This window comes from Pelodiscus sinensis, chromosome 1, assembly GCF_052426305.1.
Source record: "Pelodiscus sinensis isolate ZL-2025 chromosome 1, ASM5242630v1, whole genome shotgun sequence".
Taxonomy (NCBI): domain Eukaryota; kingdom Metazoa; phylum Chordata; order Testudines; family Trionychidae; genus Pelodiscus; species Pelodiscus sinensis.
In genome coordinates, this window is record NC_143052.1 from 151,863,931 (window position 1) to 151,887,968 (window position 24,038).

The window sequence follows — 24,038 nt, forward strand, 5'->3', positions numbered from 1 at the left end:
TGTATTGCAGAACATTTTTATGGAGTTATTTTCATCATTTTTGTTTTCTACAGATATCCCAGGAGTAGATGCCTTGTTTGACAGATGTCAGAATACCAAGGAAAAAAATTGTACAGTGAAAATTCACTTTAAAATGGCCATTCAGTAATTTTGCAACTTTTTTGTTATGATCTTTTTCTCTTTATTATTACAGGCAGAAGCATTAAATAATATAAACTAGCAACATGACTTCATGGCTGCTTGGATCACTAATCCAATTATATGCCTAAATTTGACTTTCATTGTTCTTGCTTTCTTCTCCAGAAAGATCAGACTTTGTGGAATGTTCTTCTTGATCCAAAGAACTTCTTAGTTATCTTGGGACTTCTATAGGATTTCCATTCTCTATTAAAAGAGAGATCAAACAGTTTCCCAAGTGTTTAGAGTTCTTCTTCATCTCTCCAGCAGTCCCTGCATGGGGCAAAAGCCCATATACAGGAACACCAACATAATAGGGCATGAGATATTCTACACCTCCATGTTATGCTATTTAACATGGCTACATTTCAGGCTATATTTCTCTTCCAAACTAACTTCTCAATCCTTTTTTCTCACATTTCTGTATTTGTTCCCTTTTCTTCCCTTTTCCTTTCAATTTGTTAGTGCATAATCTATCATAAAATATGAAATACTACTAAGCATTGAGCAAAGAAATTTCATCTAGAGTTAGTGCATTTTAATAAATAAATGGTTTAAAGAAATTAATATAGTTCCATTGCTATACTTCCATTCCTATCCGTACCTCTAATTTTCCTGTTTACTCATCCTTTTCCCCGCATCATTTCTCATAATACGTCCTTTTCATACATTCATAGATTCCAAGGACAGGAGGAACCATTGCGATCATCTAGTCTGACATCCTGTATAATAAATGCTGTAGAACTTCCTCAAATAATTCCGAGAGCAGATTTTATGGGGAAAAAAAACAGTCTCAATTTAAAAATGGTCAACGTTGAAGGATCAAAATTCTTGGTAAATTGTTTCAATGGTTAATTACTCTCATCATTCAAAATTTCACCCTTTATTTCCAGTTTGAATTTATCTAGCTTCAACTTTCAGCCTTTGGATCCTGATGATACCATTCTTTGCTACATTAAGAGTCTATTTTTAAATATTTGTTCCCCACATAAATATACACAGTCTGTAATCAAGAAATCCCCCTAACCTTCTTTTTAGTGTGCTAAATAGATTGTGTTTCTCTCAGGCTATGTTTGGACTGCAGAGTTTTTGTCAGAGAAATGGCTGTTTTTCCGATGAAACTTGAGTTATGTTGACACTGCAAGTGCATTATTTTGACAATAAATCAAAAGAACAGAGGGCTTTTTGTGCAATTGGTAATCCTCATTCTATGAGGAAGAAGCCTTTTTGCGAAAGAGCTCTCATGCAAAACGGCGTGTGGATGGAGAAAAGGGATTTTTTTCGGAAGAAGTGGGAAGAGGAAAAAGCATAGGTCCCCTGGTGGCCATTCTGGCCATCGCTTTTTCAATGTGCTTCTGCAGTGTGGATGCTCTCTTGCACAAGAAGTTTTTTTGGAAGAGATCTTCCAAAAGAAGCTTCTTGTGCAAGAAGCCTGTAGTCTAGATATAGCTTCAGTGTTATTCCTCCTTCATTTCCTCTTTGGTGACCCTATTCATTTATGGCCAAACCATGAAATTTGTATGCAGGCAAAACTATTAAGGCAGCATTTAACTCCCCGTGTTTTGGCCTTCACTTCTTCCAGGTAGTTACCTATGACAAACTACGTATGCATTTGGGGCTATATATTTAAGCCAGCCTAAAGACATCAGTTGTTCTTTTACTCCTAGAATGATTCCATTTCCTTCAGATTTTTCATTTGGAAGCTTATTAGGAATATGCATGATGCTATAACATGCAAATTTTTATGAGTAGGTGAGGAATTTACTGTGTGAAATGTTAGAAGTTTTATTTTATTGGTTTAAATATGGTTTAACATTGAGCAAACTTTCAAAATGGAGAGTCCTAAGAATACATGGTGCTTAAAACAATATATAATAATAATAGAGATTGACTATCTCCTAGAACTGGAAGGGACTTTGAAAGGTCATTGAGTCCAGTCCCCTGCCTTCACAGTAGGACCAAGTACCACTCCTGACAAATTTTTGCTCCAAATCCCCTCTGCAAGGATTGAACTCACAACCCTGGGTTTAGCAGGCCAATGTTCAAACCACTGAGCTATCCCTCCCCCCAATAACCTAGGTGTTGAAAAGATAATTAGGTGCAAGAGGGAAGATGTAAAATATAGAGAGTGCAAATGGATGGAGGGCCAAGATAACCTTCGTGCCCAAAAGAACATTATTGTTCTCTTCCCATCTCCAACAAGTCTGCTGTTGATATACTGACAAATGGATGGACTGAGCAGACTGGAGTAACTCACTTGTGAATTAATGACTATTTCACCGCACATAATATTTTGTTGATAGAAAATATTCTATCAATAAGCATATATTTTACTGATAGGATGTATCTTTTGGTTTTATTTTCTGCATGGAAAGTGAGTATATATTTTTGACTGGAACAGCTTGGGCCTGTGCGCGGGAGACTGTTTTCAGGAAAGAACGGTATGAATTAATGTGCAAATGTCAATAATGGGCCCTGCACTCCTGATTGCCTTCTTCAGTGAGCTGAGGACATGCAGCCTATACATTAGATGCCAGCAGATCACTTCGTTGAGGAGAACCTGCCTTCGAGATGGGATTTACAATATAGATAGCAACATAAATCACATGCTTCTAATTCCATTGGCTGTTAGGTTTCTACTAAAATGTAATGTAGGACACGCTGGACAGTGAGGTCCAGTGGAAAGAGCAGGGAACTGGAAATAAAAGAATATGGGTAATGTTCCTAGTTTTATCACTGTCTGTGTATGCAGGGGTACTGACAGAATTGGCGGAACACTGGGGAAGGTGATAATGGTCGGGCGGCTCTGTGCTCCTAAAAGTAGTAGGGCCTTGGGCAGTTGCCCTCTTTCTCCCCTGCCATCCCGTCAGGGGCCTGTGTGTGTGCTTTGGCATGGTCTCCTCCCTCAATCATACGCAGGTTCTCCTATCTGTGAAAGTGGGAATAATGACACTACTTACCTATTTTCATAAAGTAACGCAGGGCTCTAAAAATATAATAGGTAGATAGTCCTAGATATTTTTTTATGTCTTTATACATCAGAGCTAAGAACCTCAACTGGGACCTCAGAGTTTGGTTAGTAAGTAGTGGTGTTATGCAATTAACGTGTGGTAGTGTGGCTGTCATTAAAAACATAACATTTACTAGTACACAGTGATTGTCAGTCAGTGACTTAAGAAAATAGCAGTTTTTCCCTAGAATTGGATTAATGACCATTGTGTTTTTAAGACAGGTAGGATGGACCTGAGGTCTGAAATGTGTTGAGTTTACCACATATTGTTATCCATGTTAGTAATGTATTTGAATAAAAACTTAAGGCTTGCTATTCTCATTGATACTAATGGGATATTGTGTATAGATAAAGGACAATACATAGTCCCTAAAGTGCTGTGAGACTAGGGGAACATGATGAAAGTAGTAACCAATACTGCTATATTTTTTATATTATGGCACAAAGGCAGGGTCATAGTCTCAGATGGCATAAATTGATATAGCTTCATTAAATTCAAAAAAGCTAAAGATAGTTTATACCAGCTGAAGATCTAGTCCATGGTTAACAGGAAAAGGAACATACTGGTACAAAATCCAATATGGCAGCAAATGTACTGAGTATTGGAGTAATGACTTGTGGAATAAAAGTTCTATCATTATGATTGTTATTCAGCAAGATGATTAAATGTGCATAATTTTAAGCATCTGACCTCAGTGGGAATACTTGCTTAAAGTTACTCTCATGCTATTAGGTTCCAATTCAGGAAAGTACTTATCTTAATTATTAATTTGATGGGGAAATTAGGATATAACTTCAAAATAGACATTTCAACTTTATCCTTTTAATTTTTTTAACTATAGACATTTTCATTCATGCCACCTACAAGCCTTATTTATGAGTGAATGATTAAAATGTTGGAAAATTTTGCATTTTATTCTTAAAATTTAACTCTCAGTAAGTTAGGACTAATTTGTATTAACATTTGACTGTACATAAATCTTGATAAGAACTGTAAATCTAACTTTGTTTTGTATATTGGTACCTTTGTATTAAAATATATAGCTAATTTTTAACCTGGAGAAGAGCTCTTCTCTAGCTTACTTAACACCTGCAGATTCCTATCTGCTATAACTAAAACTGAGTACTGTAACTTTGTGAAAAAGGGGTCTGCCCTATCATGATTTTTCCAGCAGCATAATTATTTTAGCATTTACTACACAGCAAATACTATCACTAAGTTTGCAAAACAGCTCCATCAATTCTTACCCCATGTTTTCTGTTGCTCATGAGTTCCAGAAAAATTAATCTTATGGTGCTGAAATTTTCCATGCTTGGTGACATCTGAAATACATACTGGTTGGGGAAAATTCCTTGGTCTGTTCTTGTTATATAAGGCTGGGAAAAATATCTTCTTTCTATAATAAAAAAATTGACATCATTTTTTCTTACATAGATAACTATAAATGGCAGGACTTTGAACTGTGGTGTGTATGTGATGCCTATTTTGGAGTATGTCCATCTATATCAGGAAAGTGTATATACAAATGGGATAAGTATTCAAAGAACAATTCAAAAGCTACTCAAATGACTAATAGGGTGCAATCGATGCAAATTGTGTCTGCATTAGTTTAAACTTCTATTAAACATCAAAATGTGTTTATTTGTGTTCTGAAAGATACATAATAAATTAGTATTTAAACCATCCCCAGATATAAAATATAAGCTTGAGATTTTTTAAAGACGTACCAAAGGATGCATTGACTGACAGTCTTTATCACAGTAAACTTTTCTTTGTCTCCCAGGAATTTATATACTGTAGTGACTTTTCTTTGTTCTCAATATCAAATGCAATAATTTTCAAATAATGATGAGAAGAGGGTGGGGGAAGCAGAACACAATGTTCTGCTATTGTTTTAGTTCCCTAATTATCGCACGCTTCATAAAATTAAATGATACCTTAGCTGAAAAATCATTGCCTGTGAGGAAATAGTGTAGGGCCCAATCCACCTTTCATTGAAGTCAATTGGAAGATTCCTATTTATTTAAACATGGATTGGATCAATCTAAAAAATCTCATAAAAATTTAAAATCCTATATTAACATTGAACTGTATCTTCATATTCTCATATACTATCTATAATAACCATAAATAATTTGGTAAAATACACATAATATATATAGATAATTTAAGTACAGTTAAAAGAAAGGAATACATTGCATTAATAGCACTATATCAAGAAACTTCAGTAGCAAAATTTAGTCACGCACAATATAATCTGTATCTTCTTTCAGATATACAGGATATTTTAGAAGTTTCAGCATACTACTACTTATTTATGTTTTTTAATCTGAGAGTCTCAAAGTGCTTTACAAAGTATGATAAGTGTCAGTATCTTCATTTTACAGATGGGGAAACTGAGGCACAAACCATGTAAGTGACTTGGTCAGGGTTAAACCACAATTCAGACCCTGAATCAGGAACAGTATCCATGTCTATTGTTCCCAGGTTCATCTCTATCCAAAAGAGAGTATTGTGCATCCATGAGCCAGTTTGAAGAAATTTTGTTTGCATTGTAGTTGTAAGTCTCTTCATTTCACTGTGGTTGTATGCAAAGACCAAAGGACAGAATTTGATCTCTAAAGTATTGGGTTCAAAGGCATTTTTACCTTGCAAGTAACATTTTCTCTGTGTTGGACCAGAACAGAAAGTTAGTAAGAGATAAAGTATTGAGTTGTAAGTAATTGTGTGAGCAAACAGCAATACAATATACTTGCAGAAACAGTGTGGTATTGCCGTAGAATTAATGTGTATTAATCTAAAACACAAGCATGAGAAGCATGTATGGTAACACAGATTGGTCTTCAAAAGTAGTCTCCAAATTTGCTTAGATCTGTATAGAATACCCTGTAGGTTTTTGAATATCTAGGCTATATTTTGATGATTTTTTTTACGGAATAATGAATTACATAACCTTAACTTGAGTAAGAAGGGACAGTCTATAAGACATCTAAAGATGTGTTGTTGTCTTCCTGGGGCTGAATACCTAACTGATGCTCTTTTAAAAATGTATGATAGCTTTTAATGTGGAGTGGAGTGTCAATAGCACCCTATGGTCTGGCACCAATACAGATGAAAGTTTTAACCCATTATTTGTAGATGTTACTGGGTAAAACAATGTTTTTTCTTTGACAGCTGTCAGAGCCTCTGACCATCTCATTTTAGAGGGGAAATAGCAGTGCCTCCAGAGTTGTAGTCAAACTCCTGGTATCTCGCTGGTACCATGCTGCCTATGGATGGCTTACTGTATGTTCAGAGAGAGCCCCTGGAATTGCTGATGCCATAAAATGCTAGTGGGTGAGCATCTGTTTGTATTCTTTGAACAACTTAAGAAGTGTCTTTGCATGCAGTCAATGGCAACCCTAGATTGAAACAATGAATCATAATTTCCAGATTATGTGAATTAGGACATAACTGGAACTGCTCTTCCAAGTTCTCTTGCCAGTGGTAGGCTGAAGATAAACATTATCCAGAGAAAATGAAGACAAATTTTAATACAGCTAGAGACTATTGAGTCTATCCTAGTGATGTTAATTAAGAACTCCTTTTGGTGATTAATAGCACTGTGTACGTATATTGTCAAGATTGCTCTTTAGTAGCTTTAGTCTTTATCAGCTATACTGAGACAAAAATTGCACAGCAGCAGAATTCTTTCAGATTTTCCCTCTTCTGCAAAGGGGGAGGCTCCTTGTTGTCATCATCTCTTAGCAGGAGGAAATAAATACAAGAGGGTCCTGGGTTTCTGCCAAATGAGTGGTTTGCAAATCCTTTTGCAAAACTCTAGAGAACTCCTGAATCTCAGGGTTTCATTGGTGCTGGGGGCAGTATAGACTTTCCTATCTTCAGAGATAAAGAGCTTTAGGAGTCTGCCCTTTATAAAAAAGATGAACACAGATTGGGGAGATTAAAAGTCCCCTGACAAATCTTATATTGCAGAAGCCAGGGGGAAAGGGATCAGAGCCCAAATGTAATCCACGATTTTGCCTCTGAAATAACCAGGTCACAAAAGTTCAAGTAGTTTCTAGTAAAATTTCTTTGGGGATCTTGTTACGATGAATATGCCCCGAAAGAAAAGAAATTGTGGTGCAGATGCCTTGCTTGCCTAGAGAAGAGGATGGTCCTCTAACATGGAGAACAGCCTGAAAGCAGAAGGTAAACAATGAGCCTGTGTGGGAAGTAACAGAGAGGTAGCTGTCTGATCGTGGTAAAACAAAAAAAGCAGTCATGTAGCACTTTAAAGACTAACAAGATGGCTTATTAGGTGATGAGCTTTCGTGGGACATACCCACTTCTTCAGATCTGAAGAAGTGGATCTGCCCCACGAAAGCTCATCACCTAATAAACCATCTTGTTAGTCTTTAATCAGGCCATGTGGTTCTTATCACATACACTTTCATTGCAGTTTATCTATAATCACAGCCATGGTTTAATGCCTATCATACTGCCTAACCAATTTAGTGCCTTATGAGAAGATCTAGACAGCTGAGAAGATCTAGACAGGATTGTGGGAGTTCTTATGATGGCTCTCTTCCACCCCACCTTTTCCATCACCTAGGATACTTGAGTTTCTTATGTAAATCCCATAAGTGTTTGCCCTTCACAAAGACATTGTCCCTTTATAGAATCTGTCCGGCAGTTCAATGTGCTGCAGCCTCTACTTTTAGGAATTTTGCTTAAGAGCTTTGATGGTAAGCAAGGTGGGATGCTGGCTGACAACAAATGTAAACTGAAATCGTACACAAAAGGAAGGGACACAGAGAGAAAGATGCACATGAAGATGTTTGGGTCCCACTGTATTACAAAATGGACTGTGGGGATGCTTGTGGAATAGACCAGAACTGAGGTTGGATTGACTGAGTGACTGATTGAGAAAACTTTGGATAAGTAACTGTATTTTCATCTTTATATAAATGGAACTGTCACCATCATCACAGCATTGAACCATCTAGAGATGAGGTGCTCTTTCAGGGGACAAGAGAATTGCAGTGTTCAGCTGCCAAACTGATCTATAGCAGTGTCACACGTAATAATAAACTTAGATGCCACCATAAACAATCTTGAAAATTACGTATATGGTTAGTTTAGGAATGGTTGCTTTGCCCAGAAAGATTTAGTTTAGTTGCAGAATTTGTTTTTTAATGGGGCTCTGTTTTTATATAGTGCTGACTGTTTCCTTAGTGCAAATGAAAACTTTATACATTTTAGCTCAAACTGTGCTTTGCTAAGCTTCCCACATTTATACCCATCTTCCTGGCAGTCATCCTGAAATATGTTTGGGTTGAGGCATTACACATTACATTTGGTAAGGCTTTAACATTCCCTCTTGCTCACATCAATCCTTATTTCTGTTTGCTCTTGTAATTTACAGTTAATGAAAATTCTAAGTTTACCTTTGTTTTTGCTGGCTTCTGTACAAGCAAACCCTTCAGCCCTTGCAGCCTTCCATCCAACTGGAAAGCAGAATTGGAGAAAGCAAAATCTAACAGAGTAGTTATATTGTAGACAGCAACCTTGATGTTTGTCAGTATGGGTACATCTACACAGGAATGTTATTTTGAAATAACTAGCCTTATTTCAAAATAGCTTAGTCTGCGTCTACACAGCAGGCAGTTGTTTTGAAATAATGTTGAAATACTGTCAAGCTGGAGGACTTCTCACGCCGACTCCTGTAACCCTCATTGTATGAGGAGTAAGGGAAGTTAAAGGAAGAGTGCTCTATTTCGAAATAAGTGCTGTGTAGACGCTCCCAATTTCAAAATAAGCTACACAATTGACATAGCTCAGTTTCCGTAGCTTATTTTGAGTCAAGCCCTCCTATGACAGCAATCTTGTAGAAATACTGAGTCTTGCTCCACTTTTGACCTTACTTACTGGGGTGAGTAGTCTTACAATGCACCCCAAATGGACAGTAGCCCACCATAATCATAATGCAACAGAGCCAGTTCTGAAGTCCTTAATCAGTTCTTCTTGATCCAGGCTCAGGCAAGTCTTCTGCTCAAGTCAAGTAATGATATCAGATTGTGGCTCATAATATACTCAGATGAATTGAATGAGATGTGGATGATACTGACAAAATAACCATTGTGAAGCCATTACATCTCTCCTGGCAAAATCTACTTTTAAAAAATATTTACCTTGTGGACTTTCAGTTCTGAAAGAAATGTTTCAGTTTGCAGCATACCACCCAGGCACAGGAACTATGTATTTAAAAGAGGAGTATGTTAAACAGCTATCTGCAGATATACAGTATGCAGAGTGCATGTATATAATTGTGTATGTGTGTGTGTGTGTATTCAGCACTATATGAAAACATTGGCCCCGTTATATGTATATACACTATGCCTATTGTACACTTAACAATTTAACGTTATATATACATATATTAAATAAAATCTGTACACATACTCTTATCTAAAAAATTCTGCTTAAAATACTCATTTATTTTGGTGGTCATATAATGTTCCAGCGTGATGCCTTTTAAAAAAATTTAAAAATCCTTTCTTAGATAAAAATGTGGACGAATTGAAAAGGATTCTTCATTCCAACAGAAATTGTAATATAGTCATGAAATCCTGAAAAAAAAGATAATGTCTGTAGTTTAAAAAATTAAAAGAATAAAGTTGCAATGTCTATTTTGAAGTGATATCCTACATTTCCCATCACATTCATCATTAAGATAGCTTGTCTCTACTCTGTTACCAACAGAGGAAGTAGGTCCATTCATTGATATTACCTCACCCACCTTTTCTCTCTAATATCCTGGGACCAACAGGGTTACAACACTGCACACAACGTCCTCACAATGGCAAACATGACTGATCCTTTGTATAGCATCATGTTATGCACCACTTTAGTCCAGACCATTGTTCTCGTCACTATAAAAGTGTAGCTTATTAATATGGGCTCTGATCCCATTTTAAAACTTAATTTTCTGCTGTTTAGTTCATCTTATGTAGCCATTGCTGATGCTGTGCAGTCTGATGCACTAGAGGACAAGGCAAGGGAGAAAAGCACTGTTTGCACCTGTTTAAAATCTCTATGCTTTGTGTGGTTCCTGGGCAACAGGCAAGAATTCTGTGAAAAGCTAGGCTGCACTTGCTCAATTGTTGCTGCCAGCTGTGACTTTGAGAGAGCACATAGCAGCTCCTTAGCAGGTTGCTCGTGTTATGTGACAGGCACTGATCATGGCAAAGCCTTGGCTGATTTTTCTTCCGTTGTGCCTGTGATCAAGGCTGGGTTGCCTGGAGTTGCATACTTAGCCAAGAAAAGAATTAGAGAGCTCTAAGGTGAGTTTGTCATTGGAAACGGGCAGGGAGGTGAGGTAGGGATTAATTGTGAATCAGTGCTTTTTAAACTGGCAAAGAGAGAAGCACAGACATTCCTCACCTCAGGGTATTTCATGCTCTTTCCCAGATACTATTGCGGTGATGCCATGTGGAGCACAAGAACTCTTAGTCTGGAAACAGTGTGTTTTTTATTGGTTTGGGTTTTTTTGGGGGTGTGGCAAGTGTACATTTTAGGTTGGAAATCTCATACTGTTTTTACAAATTTTTCTTGTTGGTTCTGATCTCTTGACATAGGGAAATTTGTCATTTGCCTATTGGGGCTAATAATCACGTCAGTCTTTGCTGCATGCCCAGTCTGGGTCTACCTTCAGCATTATCTTAGCAACTGATTCAGTCACACAATATTCCCTGATTTTAGCTTTGTGGCCACTCTGTGTTATTTAGTATAAAACATCCCTTTTCTGTCCTACTCAGAGGAAGTCTGTATTTTATCGGTAGAATTAAACAAATTGTCCAAATCTCAAAATATTATAATTTATTGATACCCCCATCCTCACAGTGACAAGCTTCGCACTTATTTGAGATTGCTTTAAACCCTGTTTATGCACATACTGATTCAGCCCTGAAGGATTGAACACACTATAGTCTGTTTTCTACTTATGCTTGTATCAGCCTTTTCTTTTCTGAAACTTTCTTTAGTCACACAGTGGAACTGATTACAGTGCAAGGTGTTACAGCCACATTATCAGTGAAGATGAAAAAAGAGTGGAAGAGTATCTGAGTACTTTGTGGCATGGACCTTTACTTGATAGTGCTGTTGAACTTTGTAGTTAAGCGTAATATAAATGTGGCTAATAATTAATAAGAGGCAGTGTGGTGTAATGGAAAGAGCACCAGGAGCCAAGGAATCCTGTTTTCTTACACCAATACCACTGTGACTTGCTGTATGGTCTGAACCACATTGCTCAACTTCCCTGTGGATTGATTGCCTCATCTTTAAAATGAGGATGATGAGAAAGATGCCAGAATTATTGAGATCCTCAGATGGGAAATAGTTTAAAAAAGAAAAATATTTTTGTAAACTCCTCTTAATTGTGTCCTTAAGTCCTGTGGAGTTTGCATACATTCAAAGAGAGTGTCTACTCTCATTATCCTTTATCATCTTAAAACTCAAATCACATTTCTTCTTCATTATAGAGTCCTTTCAGAGTTTATTAGCCACTGCTTTTGAGATTGGTCAGAAAAGGAAGGTAAATCAGTATGGAGTGCCTGGTAATCTGAGATCTGTGGTTCTGGGTCTTTTATTTGCCTGTGCAAGGTGCAATTCTGGCCACACTGAAATCAATGGCAAAACTCCCATTGACTTAGTGAGGCCAGGATTTTATCTGCAGAGTTTAATTTTGGAATGACAAACATGTAATATCAGTTCTCCTTCGAGTGGTCCCCGTGGGTGCTCCACTCTGGGTGCTGGTGCGTCCTCGTGCCGGCGACCGGAGACTTTTTCTAGCTGTTTCTGCCGCGGTGCGCAGGCGCCGTGGCGCCCTCTAGTGTCGTTGGGACTGAAGGGCGCCTGCGCGCGCGTGGCTCCTCAGTTCCTTCTCTACCGTCCTCGGCAGCAGACGGAGCCCTCTCTTTGCCACTTCTGTGGGAAGAGAACAGTTAAATTCGTCGTTTTACCCCCTAGTTACCTCATCATCCAAGTTTTTAAACCCCCCCGACTAGTTTAAAAAAAAAACAGAAATAATATCTGTCCTGCACTGTACATTGAAATAACGAGTTCTGTGTTCACTAAACACATGATAATAGGTGTTGCATTTTCATATACTTGTTCTTTTTATATGGAGATGTAATATAACAATTTTCTGACTTCCACTGTAAAACCTGCACATGTCTTGAAGGTGGGGTACAAAGTTGCTTCAGAGGCCAGTGTTCATTCTTCTCTATAATACAGCCAGTTGGATTAACAGAGAGTGATACCTTTTGTGGTATTGCTGGTCCACAGGTAATTATCAAAGCCCAGAAATGTACAAAACAGCATTAGATACCTCTCATTAGCTGGCCCATGGCAGATGAAAGTGAAAAGCAACTTTAAACAAAATCATGGGTGCAGGGAGGGAAAGTTCTGGAAAACAGTCAAACAAAAACATGGAGCATGCTTTTCTCTTGAAACTCATTAAATTAATTGATGTGTAAATAAAAATTGCTTGAGGGATTTTAAACTAAGGCTGAACTTAAGAATGGCCATATTGAATCAAACCAAAGGTCCATCTAACCCAGTATCCTGTCTTCTGACAGGTGCCAATGCCCAGTGCCCCAGAGGGAGTGAACAGAATAAGTAATTATCAAGTGATCTGTCCACTGTTGCCATTCTCAATTTCTGGAAAACAGGCCAGCAACATCATTTCTGTCCATCCTGGCTAATAGCCAGTGATGGACGTATCCTCCATGAATATATCTAGTTCTTTTTTAAAACCCTGTTAAAATCCTGACCTACACAACATCCGCTAGCCTAGAGTTCCACAGTTTGACTGTGTGATGTGTGAAGAAATCCTTCCTTTTCTGTGTTTTAAATCTGCTGCCTATTTCATTTGGTGCCCCCTAGTTATTGTGTAATGGGAAAAAGTAACTTTTCCTTATTTACTTTCTCCATACCTATCATGATTTTATAGATCTCTGTCATAGGCCCCCTTAGTTGTCTCTTTTCCAAGCTGAAAAGTTGGAATCATATTGATCTATCATATGGCAGCTATTCTATATCCCTAAATATTTTTGTTGTCCTTTTCTTGTGAAGGGTACAGGCCTGCACTACCAGCCTCAAGTGAGGCAAATTATCTGGCATTTTTTCATTGCTGAAAACTCATAATTCTGCTGCAAGCATACAATACAGTACCAGAGAGCTAATGGTACATAACTCTTAATGGCCTGTAATTAATTGGGTGGCACATGTAATGCCTCTTTGAATGTCCATTATGTGTCCTTATATCCTGAGACAACTCAGTGGCACTGTTTTAAATCAGCCCAACACCCAAACAAAACAATTGAACATACATGGCATTAAGGAGTTTGGTGCACTGGAACTGATCTTATATAGGAGGCTGAGGTTTTTTTTTAATACAAGGCTGAAGTGAGCTCTATTTTACAGGCAAGACTGCGTTACTATTGTCACTGCAGGTGTTGAGTTAGCGTCTGTACAGTGAAAGGCTCTGCAATAAGACCAGCCTCTTGGGAACACTGAAGTGCATAAGCAGGACTGGCACTTATTTATTTAAGTTCAGTAAATATTATTTGCAGTGGGTGGAGGTTAGTACATAGTTATGTCACATATCTAAGGGATCAATGCTGCATCCCTAGCTTGGGAACAGTCTTTAGGAGGAACCCCTTTTGGGTGCCAAACCACAAGAAATCTCACTCTTCCTCTAGGGCAGGCCACCTGGTTAGGGTTGCCAGGCATCTGTTTTTCAACCAGATCACCTGTGCCCCAATCCCCCTCCCCCAGCCCTAATTCCCCTTCCACCCTCTAAACCTCTTGATCCCAGCCTTGAACATCCTCTTATACCCTAAACCCCTTATCCTCAGCCCCACCATAGAACTGGAGCCCTTATCCCACTCCCCACACCACAGCCCTCTGCCCTGGCCCTGGTTGCCCCTACCATGCTCCAGAACTCTCAGTTCCAACATGGAGCAGCTTCCTGTATCCTGAACCGCTTATTTCTGGTCCCACCCTGGAACCCTCAACCTCAGCCCAGACCCTGTATCTCCTCCCACACTCCAACCCCTTGCCACAGGCTGGAGTTCCCTTCCATACTCCAAACCCCCCAGGTCCTCCCCACAGTCCAGAGCCCTTTCCTGCATCCCAAACTCCTCATCCTTGGGCCCATCCCAGAGGCTGCACCACAACTGCACCCCAACTCCTAAGCCAGGCTGGTGAAAATGAGTGAAAGAGTGAGTGGCAGAGGGAGGGAAGATGGAGTGAGCAGAAGTAGAGCCTTGGAGGAGGGATGAGGCAGAGGCAGGACCTCACAGGGGCAGAGCAAAGATGTTTTGTTTTGTATGAGTAGGAAATTGGTGCCCTGTATGTGGCCTCACTGCATCCTGACACTGAACCTTTTGTGCTTCAGCATTGCTACTTTATACCTTGAGTGCTGTAGAAGTCCAACAGTGATAGACTCCTTGTACACTCTTCAGGGATTAATGCACGTCACCAGGTATTTACAGTTTCATTTAGGCAATGTTGTGAAAACAGTAGAGGTTTTATATCATGTGGAACACAAACAAGTCCTTAGGTTAGCACAGAGAAATAAAGGTTAAAACATTTGGGTTAGCCCAGAGTCTCGAGCAAGCTGTAGATGGAACATGTGTTCAGATTCTGTTTCTCTCTAAGTCTGTTCTTCTTGATCAGTTTCCTTCTGAGTGTACAGGATCCTTGCTTCCTCTACAAATTAGGCTCAAAAGTTAAAATAGGAAAAGAACAAGTTAAAAATTACTTTAAAAAGTTAGATGTCTTCAAATAACCACGGCCTGATCAAATGCATCCTAGAATACTCTAGGAGGTGACTGAAGAGGTATCTGGGCCATTATCTATCCTCTTTGAAAAGTCATGGAAGATGGGAGAGATTCCAGAAGACGGGAAAAGGGCAACATAGTGCCCATCTATAAAAGGGGGAATAACAACAACTCAGGAAACTATAAACCAGTCAGCTTAACTTCTGTGCCAGGAAAGATAATAGAACATACCATTAAGGAATCCATTGGCAAACATCTGGAAGATAATAAGCAGTCAGCATGGATTTGTAAAGAACAAATCATGTCAAACCAACCAGATAGCTTTCTTTGATAGGATAACAAGCCTTGTGGATAAGGGGGAAGCGGTTGATGTAATATACCTAGACTTCAGTAAAGCATTTGTCACATTCTTGCATGAACTTTCCTATAAATACAGGCAGTCCCTGGGTTATGTACAAGATAGGGACTGTAGGTTTGTTCTTAAGTTGAATCTGTATGTAAGTCGGAACTGGCGTCCAGATTCAGCCGCTGCTGAAACTGACCAGCGGCTGACTACAGGAAGCCCGAGGCAGAGTTGCTCTGCCCCGGGCTTCCTGGAATCAGCCTCTGATCAGTTTCAACAGGCTGAATCTGGATGCCAGTCCCGACTTACATACAGATTCAACTTAAGAACCCCAGGCGTCCCCAAGTCAGCTGCTGCTGAAACTGATCAGCGGCTGATTCCAGGAAGCCCGGGGCAGAGCAACTCTGCCTCGGGCTTCCTGTAGTCAGCGCTGGTCAGTTTCAGCAGTGGCTGACTTGGGGACGCCTGGGGCAGAGCAGCTGGGGTGCTGCTGGGTTGCTCCAGTAGCGCGGCTCCTCGGCGCTACTGGACCAATCCACCAGCATCCAAGCTGCTCTGCCCCAGGCGTCCTGATTCAGCCGCTGCTGAAACTGACCAGCAGCGGCTGAATCAGGACGCCTGGGGCAGAGCAGCTGGGGTGCTGCCGGGTTGGTCCAGTAGCGCCCAGAGTGGTGCTGCGGGACCAAGCGGCAGCGCCCCAGCTGCTCTACCACACGCGTCCGGAGAAAAGCCTGGACTGCTGGGGGGGGTGTACTAGCTGCGCTCCCCCCCCAGCAGACCAGGGAGACGCGGGTGGGGGACCGAGACGCACAGTGGTCCCGCCGCCCGGGTCCTCCGCGGCTTTGCTCCGCGTCTCCCTGGTCTGCTGGTCTGCTGGAGACCAGCAGACCAGGGAGACGGGGCGCAAAGCCTCTGAGGACGCCGGCAGCGGGACAGCCACGGTGCGTCTGGGCTGTCCGCTGCCCGCGTGCTCCCCGGCTTTGCTCCCGTCTCCCTGGTCTGGGGAGACGTGGAGCAAAGCTGCGGAGCACGCGGGCAGCGGACAGCCCAGACGCGCCGCGGCTGTCCTGCTGCCGGCGTCCTCAGAGGCTTTGCTCCCCGTCTCCCTGGTCTGCTGGTCTCCAGCAGACCAGGGAGATGGGCAGCAAACCCCGTTCGTAACTGCGGATCCGACATAAGTCGGATCCACGTAACTCGGGGACTGCCTGTACATGAGGGAAATATAACCTCGATTGGGCTTACTATAAGGTGGGCACATAACTGGTTGGCTATCCATTCTTAGAGAGTGGTTATCAATGGTTCATAGTCATGCTGGAAAGGCATAACAAGTGGGGTTCCTTAGAAATCAGTTTTGGGACCAGGTCTGTTCAATATCTTCATCAACAATGTAGATAATGACATGCACGCTTAAAATTTACGGATGATACCAATATGGGAGAGGTTGCAAGTGCTTTGTAGGATAGGATTATAATTCAAAATGATCTAGACAAACTGGAGAAATGATGTAAGGTAAAAAGAATGAAATTCAATAAGGACAAATGCAAAGTACTCCACTTACGAATGAACAATCAGTTTCATATATACAAAATGGAAAGTGATTGTCGAGGAAGAAGTATTGTGGAAAAAGATCTAGGAGCTAAATATGAGTCAACAGCCGTGTAACATTGTTGCAAAAGAAAGAAAGAAAAAAAGGAAACATCATTGCGGGATGCATTAACAGGATTGTAGGCAAGGCAGGAGAAGTAATTCATCTGCTCTACTTTGCACTGATTAGGCATCAGCTGGAATATTGTGTCCAGTTCTGGGCACCACATTTCAGGTAAGATGTGGACAAATTGGAAAAAGTTCTGAGAAGAGCAATAAAAATGATTACAGTTCTAGAAAACATGACCTATGAGGGAAGATTGAAAGAATTGGGTTTGTTTAGTCTGGAAAAGAGAAGACTGAGAAGGGACATGTGAGCAGCTTTCAGCTACCTAAAAGGTTGTTACAAGGAGAAAGAAGAAGAAATATTCTCCTTAATCTCTGAGGATAGGACAAGAAGCAATGAGCTTAAATTGCTGCAAGGGAGGTTTAGGTTGGACATTAGGAAAAACTTCCTAATTGTCAGGATAGCTAAGCACTGGAATAAATTACTGAGGGAGGTTGTGGAATCTGCATCATTGGAGATTTTTAAGAATGGGTTAAACAGACATGTGTCAGGGATGAGCTTTGTGGTGCTGGGGCCTGCCATGAATTCAGGGGACTGAACTTGATGACCTTTTGAGGTCCCTTGCAATTCTAGTATTGTATGATTCAATCAAGCCAACACTTTATCTTCCCAACTTCATTCATTTGTTCTCAAATTGGGATCTTAAAGCTTTCCATCTAAGAGCCAAGGGGCTCCATCTCCATCTGGGCTTTTGGTTGCTAGGTGTCAATGTACTATTGATTGACTCTTGCATCATATTCTTTGATTTTCCACTGATATGGGGTAAGCCGCTGCCAGTCCTTTTTAATGACCCATTAAGACACAGACAGCTAGGAGATAAACACCTGTATGTCTCCTAGCCTGTTCTGAGACCAGTCTTCATCCTTCCCCCACCTCCATCCCTACTGGGTAGCCATACTAAATATACAAGAAACTGAGGCATGCATGTGAATTTTCTGTAATATTTAATTCAACTATTCTTTGTCACAAGCTCTTTTAAATGAGTAGTACACTCCTGTGTGTTAATATTCTCATATACCTGCTCATTCATAAACTGCTTCTTATTAGCATAAGGTAGGGAAAGGAAGGGAAAGGAAGGGAAGCTGCATTAGAGTGTGTATGTTTTGCCCTATATTGTCTTTATAAAGAAGACTAGACTTCCATTGCAATAATGCTACATCTCCAAAAAATCCCCATCCTAATGGATTTCTGCTGCTCAACCTGCATGTCCATTTGCAGACATGTGAGGAACTCTCAAAGGTATAAGCTGCTGGGTGCCCAGCAGGAGCCATCATCTGCCACCACTACTGAGCTATCCTGACTGCTTAGTGTTGCCTCACATAGTTACTTTTGAGCCACCCAACAGAGCACTGTGATGGGCCGCAGTATGCTGTGTGCTGTGTAAATACAAGTAGCAACAAAGGCAGCATGCATTTGGAGGTAGCGTGGCATACCATCCTTGCCAAAGAAACAGTTATAAAGGAGTATCCGGCATCACACCTTTTTCATATAACAGCTTGAAGGGAGTATAATTTGTAAAGTTCACGGTGAAGACTACAGTAAAATCAACAGCAAGGGATTGGTTTGTTAATGCATATGACTTATTGCTGTAAAACTAGAAACACGAGAAAACACTGGGAGTAGAGGGTGGGAGAATATTATAGTTTTCCAGACTAGCGTGTGTCAATTCATCTTTATTTACTTTGCTCATTGATCATCCGCCTCCATTCCAGAACTATCTATATGTCAGCACCTTTCCGTGAAAATGTGTTCTGGCTTCCTTGCATCTGATTAACATTCCCAACGTGATAGTTTCTGGACATTTCTTTGAAAGTAGTTTTTGGTCCAATTTATACAGATAGGATCCTGAGCCAAATCTTAATCTAAATTTCTGTTTAGTTAGCAATATGCAGTACTTGTTCCTCTGATGATGGTGATTTATGTCCGCAATCTTATGTTCTTTTCAAACCCAGACCACTGGATCGCAAAAAGGGGAGAAATTAAGTCTGTCTTTTACAGTTCAAAATGCATTATCTTTGTAGGCCTTTATATTATCATCCTGCAACTCTTTATCACCTTCTACCCAAGCATCCCATCATACTTTTCATCTGGTAAGCCTCAGAACCCCTCTTGAGACTATATCTGTGTGCGGTAAGAAGTATAATCCACATTCTACTGAGTGAGGAAAATAACTGTGCCAAGCCACACAAGGAGACTGTGACAGAGCCAGGAATAGAACCCAGGTCCATGAAACTATCTTTCCTGCATTTACAGTAAACTGGCGGCAGCATTGTTGTGGGTAACTCATGCTGACAGTAAGAGCAATGTGAATTGTATACATACATCAGTTTCTCTGTCTTAAATGAAGAGAGGTTTTTTTCCCCTTCCTTTGAAGTTTTCAAGCAGAACTTGCCGTCAGTGACCCACTTTTGCTAACAGTTCTCTTAACTAACCTCTGTACTCACTCATACATTTTTTTTCCTTTCCACCCACTGTCTGTCTAGCCTGGTTTAAAATTTTTATATATGTACTTTTAAAAAATTGATTAGTTGGAGAGCTGCCCGTTCTTCTGTGCTGTATAATAAGGTTTTAAAAACTGCACTCTGAATTCTGTATAGTGTAATTAAAACTGACCCAGATTTGGACCTGAGAACACCAGGACTTAGCCAAACTTGCCATGAGCTGAGTTCTGATGGCAGATGGGAACTAATGAGGACATGCTGCACTCCAGAATTTCCCAGCTGCTTGGCCCCTTTCTGCACAAACAAGGTTTGGAGTGAAGTCCCGATCTCAAGAGCATGTTCCGCAAATATTCTGCACCCAGTGTTTTGGGAGACAAGGCAATGCTGTCAGACTGTTTCAGAGTATTTTAAAGGCCTGAGCTCCAAAGGTTTTTTCAGTATATTGTAGAATTAGTTCACACATGCTTCCCTCTTATCCCAGGGATTGGAAATACCCACCTGCTTCCAGATCTTTTTGGATTTTTCTTTTTCTGCTAGGGAAGACTTGCACTTTTAATAGAACACTAAAATCAGGATGGACTAAGTCTCCCTTCAAGCTGTGGGTCTCCTCAACTAGATCAATGTCCTGGGACTATTCAGGCAGATGTAATTGAATCAGTTTGAAGCAGCTGTAGCTGGCATGAGGTCTCTCAGATTGCTAGCACCTGCACGTTTTTCTGTAACTACTACAGTGAAAGTTGTGCCAAAATCAGCATTGGTCTTGGAGCAGTAAAATACTCCAAATCCTGTATCCCATTCCCCATCCAGCCTAGCCATCTCATTACTGATGCCTGAATTAAAGTTGCTGGTAGTGAGCTGGAACTAGCGTATGCTTCTCCTCCTGCAACTGCATCCTTAAACCAGTGCACTGCACAGACTCTCCTCTTCATAAGCAATAAGAGATGACTTAATAATGATCAGGTGCTCTGGAGCTCTCTTCCCTCCTTAGAAAATTGAGTAGACCATACCTTGCTGTATCAAATTAAAATGCATGCACCAAATTTATTTGCTACTCTAACAGTCTTGCTGGCACAGTGTGGGGCTTGGTAATGTCTAAGAAATGTTCAAGTGGTACTATAATATGCTCAGATTTGAAAAGTGATTGCGAGTCACTTGGTTGCCTTCTTGTATTATGTAACATATCTTAATATTATGTTCAGATTAAACATACTGGCACACTTGGTTAAGTATGGCATCTACACAGCATGGTGTGGGGTTTGGATGTGAGAATATAAAATGGCATATTGAAACATTAATTCCGGAATATAGCTCTCCTGTGAATTTCACACAGTTTCTGTATCAAGTTTATGCATCGAGTCTTTGTCCTGGGTTGTTGTTGTTTTTAAGCCTTTCCCTGGCCTTGCTCTAGTCCACATCTGCCTTTTCCCCTTCTGTTTCTCCCATCCTTCTTTTACACATTCCATACCTCACACCTACCCCTTCTTTTCATCTTCTGTGGTGTTCCTCAAATGATTTATCTAATCTATCCATGTCATTTTAGGGTGCCCATCATTGTAGTGGCTAGATGCCGTGGGAACACTGAATTTTCTGATCTCAGTGTAATTGCATTCTCTTCTTCCATCGATGCTTGTTTATAGTAGAAATCACTGTGATTTTTTTCATTTACTTGTGTTTTGTAACAATAGGCTATACAACTATGGTATAACCACTTATTGCCTTGACAAGGAGGGCCAGATCTTCAGTTAGTGTAAATTGGCCTGATGCCTTCAAAGTCAATGAAACTATGCTGATTTATGCCTGATGAAGATGCAGCCCAGAAATTCTTTCACTGGGCCTTAAAGATTTTCCTCCTCTCCTCTATTTTTACCATAAACCATTAGAAATTGTGGTTTGGCTGTTCAGATCACTTCTCCTTATTAGGAAGAGGGAGGACCAAAGTCTTCCATATCCCAAGTGTGTGCTCAGACCATTGAGTTGAAGCATATAAGGCAGGCCATCTCCATCTCTTTCTTCTTCTCCTCCCCTCCTTTTTCATGTGGAGACAAATAGGTGCCTGATTCATTAAAAAAAATGCTTAGTTGCCTAAGCCACCTGACTCAAGGAGAGGGGTTCTTGATGATGGAGATCTAGCAGAAATAGGTGCCTTACTCCCTGAGAGGGACAGGGATTAGGACACACCCCTCTCTTTGGCATCTCCTTGCCTAACATGCTGGCTTCTGCGTTCTGTGCTAAACTTCCAATCTGCCCATTTGTACAGGGATCCAAGGTATCTGACTCAGTCTTGCTGGCTGTCATTTCATTCCAGTGATTTTTTTAGGCACCTAACAGTCCTAAGTCCCTTAGTAGACCAGGGCCTGATTTTTAGAAGTGTTGAGCACCCTCAGCTCTCATTGACGTTAAAGGGAATTGTGCATGCAGACTCCCTCTGACAGTTAGTTGCTTTAGGGAGACAGTGGGGTGTCATATGAATGCATGAACAGAGAGCAATAGTACGTTAGAAAGCAGGGGTTTTTTTTTGTAAGCTAACTTAGTAGTTATTAAGAAATAACCAAGGTTTCAGTATGTAGACATTTGCCTTCTGATTTCCTATGTGTCACTAGTAGGCCAATAAAAACAAAAAAGGATCTGCAGAATAGGAATGTAAAGGGGTAACCTGTTGTCTGGTAAGCATTGCCTTATTGGCATGCTTATATGGGTAACCGGCTAACTAGGCCAGAGCAGCTCCTGCCCGTAGCGCTGTATGGTGGGTCTTGCCCAGCCCAGGTGGAGCAGCATGGGTGAGGGGCTGCTCCAGCTTGGCTCAGCCCATTGTGGTGCATCAGCCAGTTAACCAGTTAAATACGTAGTTTATCTGTTTAACATATTAAGTGGGATTTTACATCCATACAGCAGAATGTATAGTTCTCTGTGAAATAACCATAGTTTTGGGTCAGTTACTATATAGCGTATAAATTTACATATCAGTCAAATATCAGTTTAAGGAGTCATATGCCATAGGCTGCAGAGGTATGGCCTGACCACTTTTTGTCAGGGCCATACTTGATGTGTGAATGGAGAACTTCATTCTCTGGGCCGAACCTGAGTGGCCATGCTACTCTTTCAAATTGGAAGGGTAGGCAGTAGGGACCAATGGGCTGAGGGGCATTAAGCTCCTGGGAAGAGACACCTGAAAGGTGAATAAGAGGGTCGGAGGTAGGGAAGGGGGGAAGTGCAGTCTGTGGCCCTTCAGCCCCATTGTAAACCTTTTTCTTTGATTCAGTTAATCATCCAAGTGTATGCAAATTATGCTAAAGTTTTGCCCCTGGAGTAACATACGTTCAACAGACTGATATAATCCATTCCTATATAAAATGATATTGTCTAAACTCCATTAACAAGTCAACACTGAAGTGGAACTGCACAAGATTGGACATCGTAGTTTGAGTTTTCCAGTTCTGAGTAGGTCACTGTTTAGATCCAACCTAAGACCTAACAGTCTCAGTCTGTTTTTCCCTACAAATTCCCACGTAATATAAATTACCACCAGACCTGGCACTTGTTCATACCCTTGTCTGCAGTCTCAGTAGAGACCATGGGGTTCAATAGATTGCAGAGACAATTCCTTTCTAACTCATGCAGGTGATCCCATCAGAATAGCCTTTACAGCACATTGGGAGGCGTACGGGGGAAGCTTGCATTGCCGCTGTCTGTGTCATATCTGATGTATGAATGGAGAACTTCATTATCTGGGCTCGTAAATCTGTCACTGAATTCACACACTTAGAAAATTAAACAAACAATCAACATTCTAATACTACAGAGATTATAAAAGACACTGTGCTGTATGTGTAACCAGCAAATTAAAACCTCTATGCCAATCAAGTAGGGGTGATTTCCTACGCTGATACAAATCACAGAGAAGGAAAAGCCATAGGAAGGGAAACAGATTTTAGTTTCACATGACCATTTCCAAGAAAGAATTTCAGTCCAGCTCCCTCAATTCTGCACTTTGCTAGTTGACGCAGTTGTCTCCTAGAAAAACTCCGAAGCCCTGTTAGAATGTGCAACTCTCCTTAGGCAATTCCTTAGGCAGAGGACATCACACCCGAGATTCTAAGCTTGGCCCACAAACCAGACAGATGGGATAGGTCTTCAATGGCCAGAAGCCTTTACATATTGCATGAAAATTTACTGGTTCTGTATTTGCCACTTAATCGAGATGCTCTTAATCAAGAAATCTGTTAAATTAGGTTGTGTCCCAGGGAACCGATTTAGCTTAATGACACTGAATGGCAATAGATGCTTCTTAATCGGGACAGCGATGCCAATATTTCTGCTTAATAGGGACACATTTGGCTGGTGCTAGTGGGTTAAGTGGTGTTTAACCAGGTGTTTAACGGGTGCAAAATTTTAAATTCTAATATTTTAAAGTAGCAGTTGCCAAATAAAGGTTAAGAGAAGAAGAAATAAAGATTAAACACAGCATAAATAATTTTTCTATTTGTATTTTTATTTAGTACAGCATTTTACTCCATTTCAGATCTCTTT

At 40.5% G+C, this 24,038-nt stretch overlaps 1 protein-coding gene across 30 annotated transcripts in view; it reads left to right on the top strand.

Annotated features, from left to right (window-relative positions):
* Positions 1-24,038, top strand: part of ZBTB20 (zinc finger and BTB domain containing 20) — a 715,034-nt gene that overhangs the window by 152,109 nt on the left and 538,887 nt on the right. For 3 of the 30 annotated variants that reach the window (XM_075906071.2, XM_075906072.2, XM_075906027.2), the window contains exon 3: positions 6,363-6,524. The exons of the other annotated variants lie outside the window; for them this stretch is intronic. The gene's annotated coding sequence lies outside the window, so the exon portion shown is untranslated. The remainder of the gene's footprint in view (positions 1-6,362; positions 6,525-24,038) is intronic. 30 annotated transcript variants of the gene reach the window in all.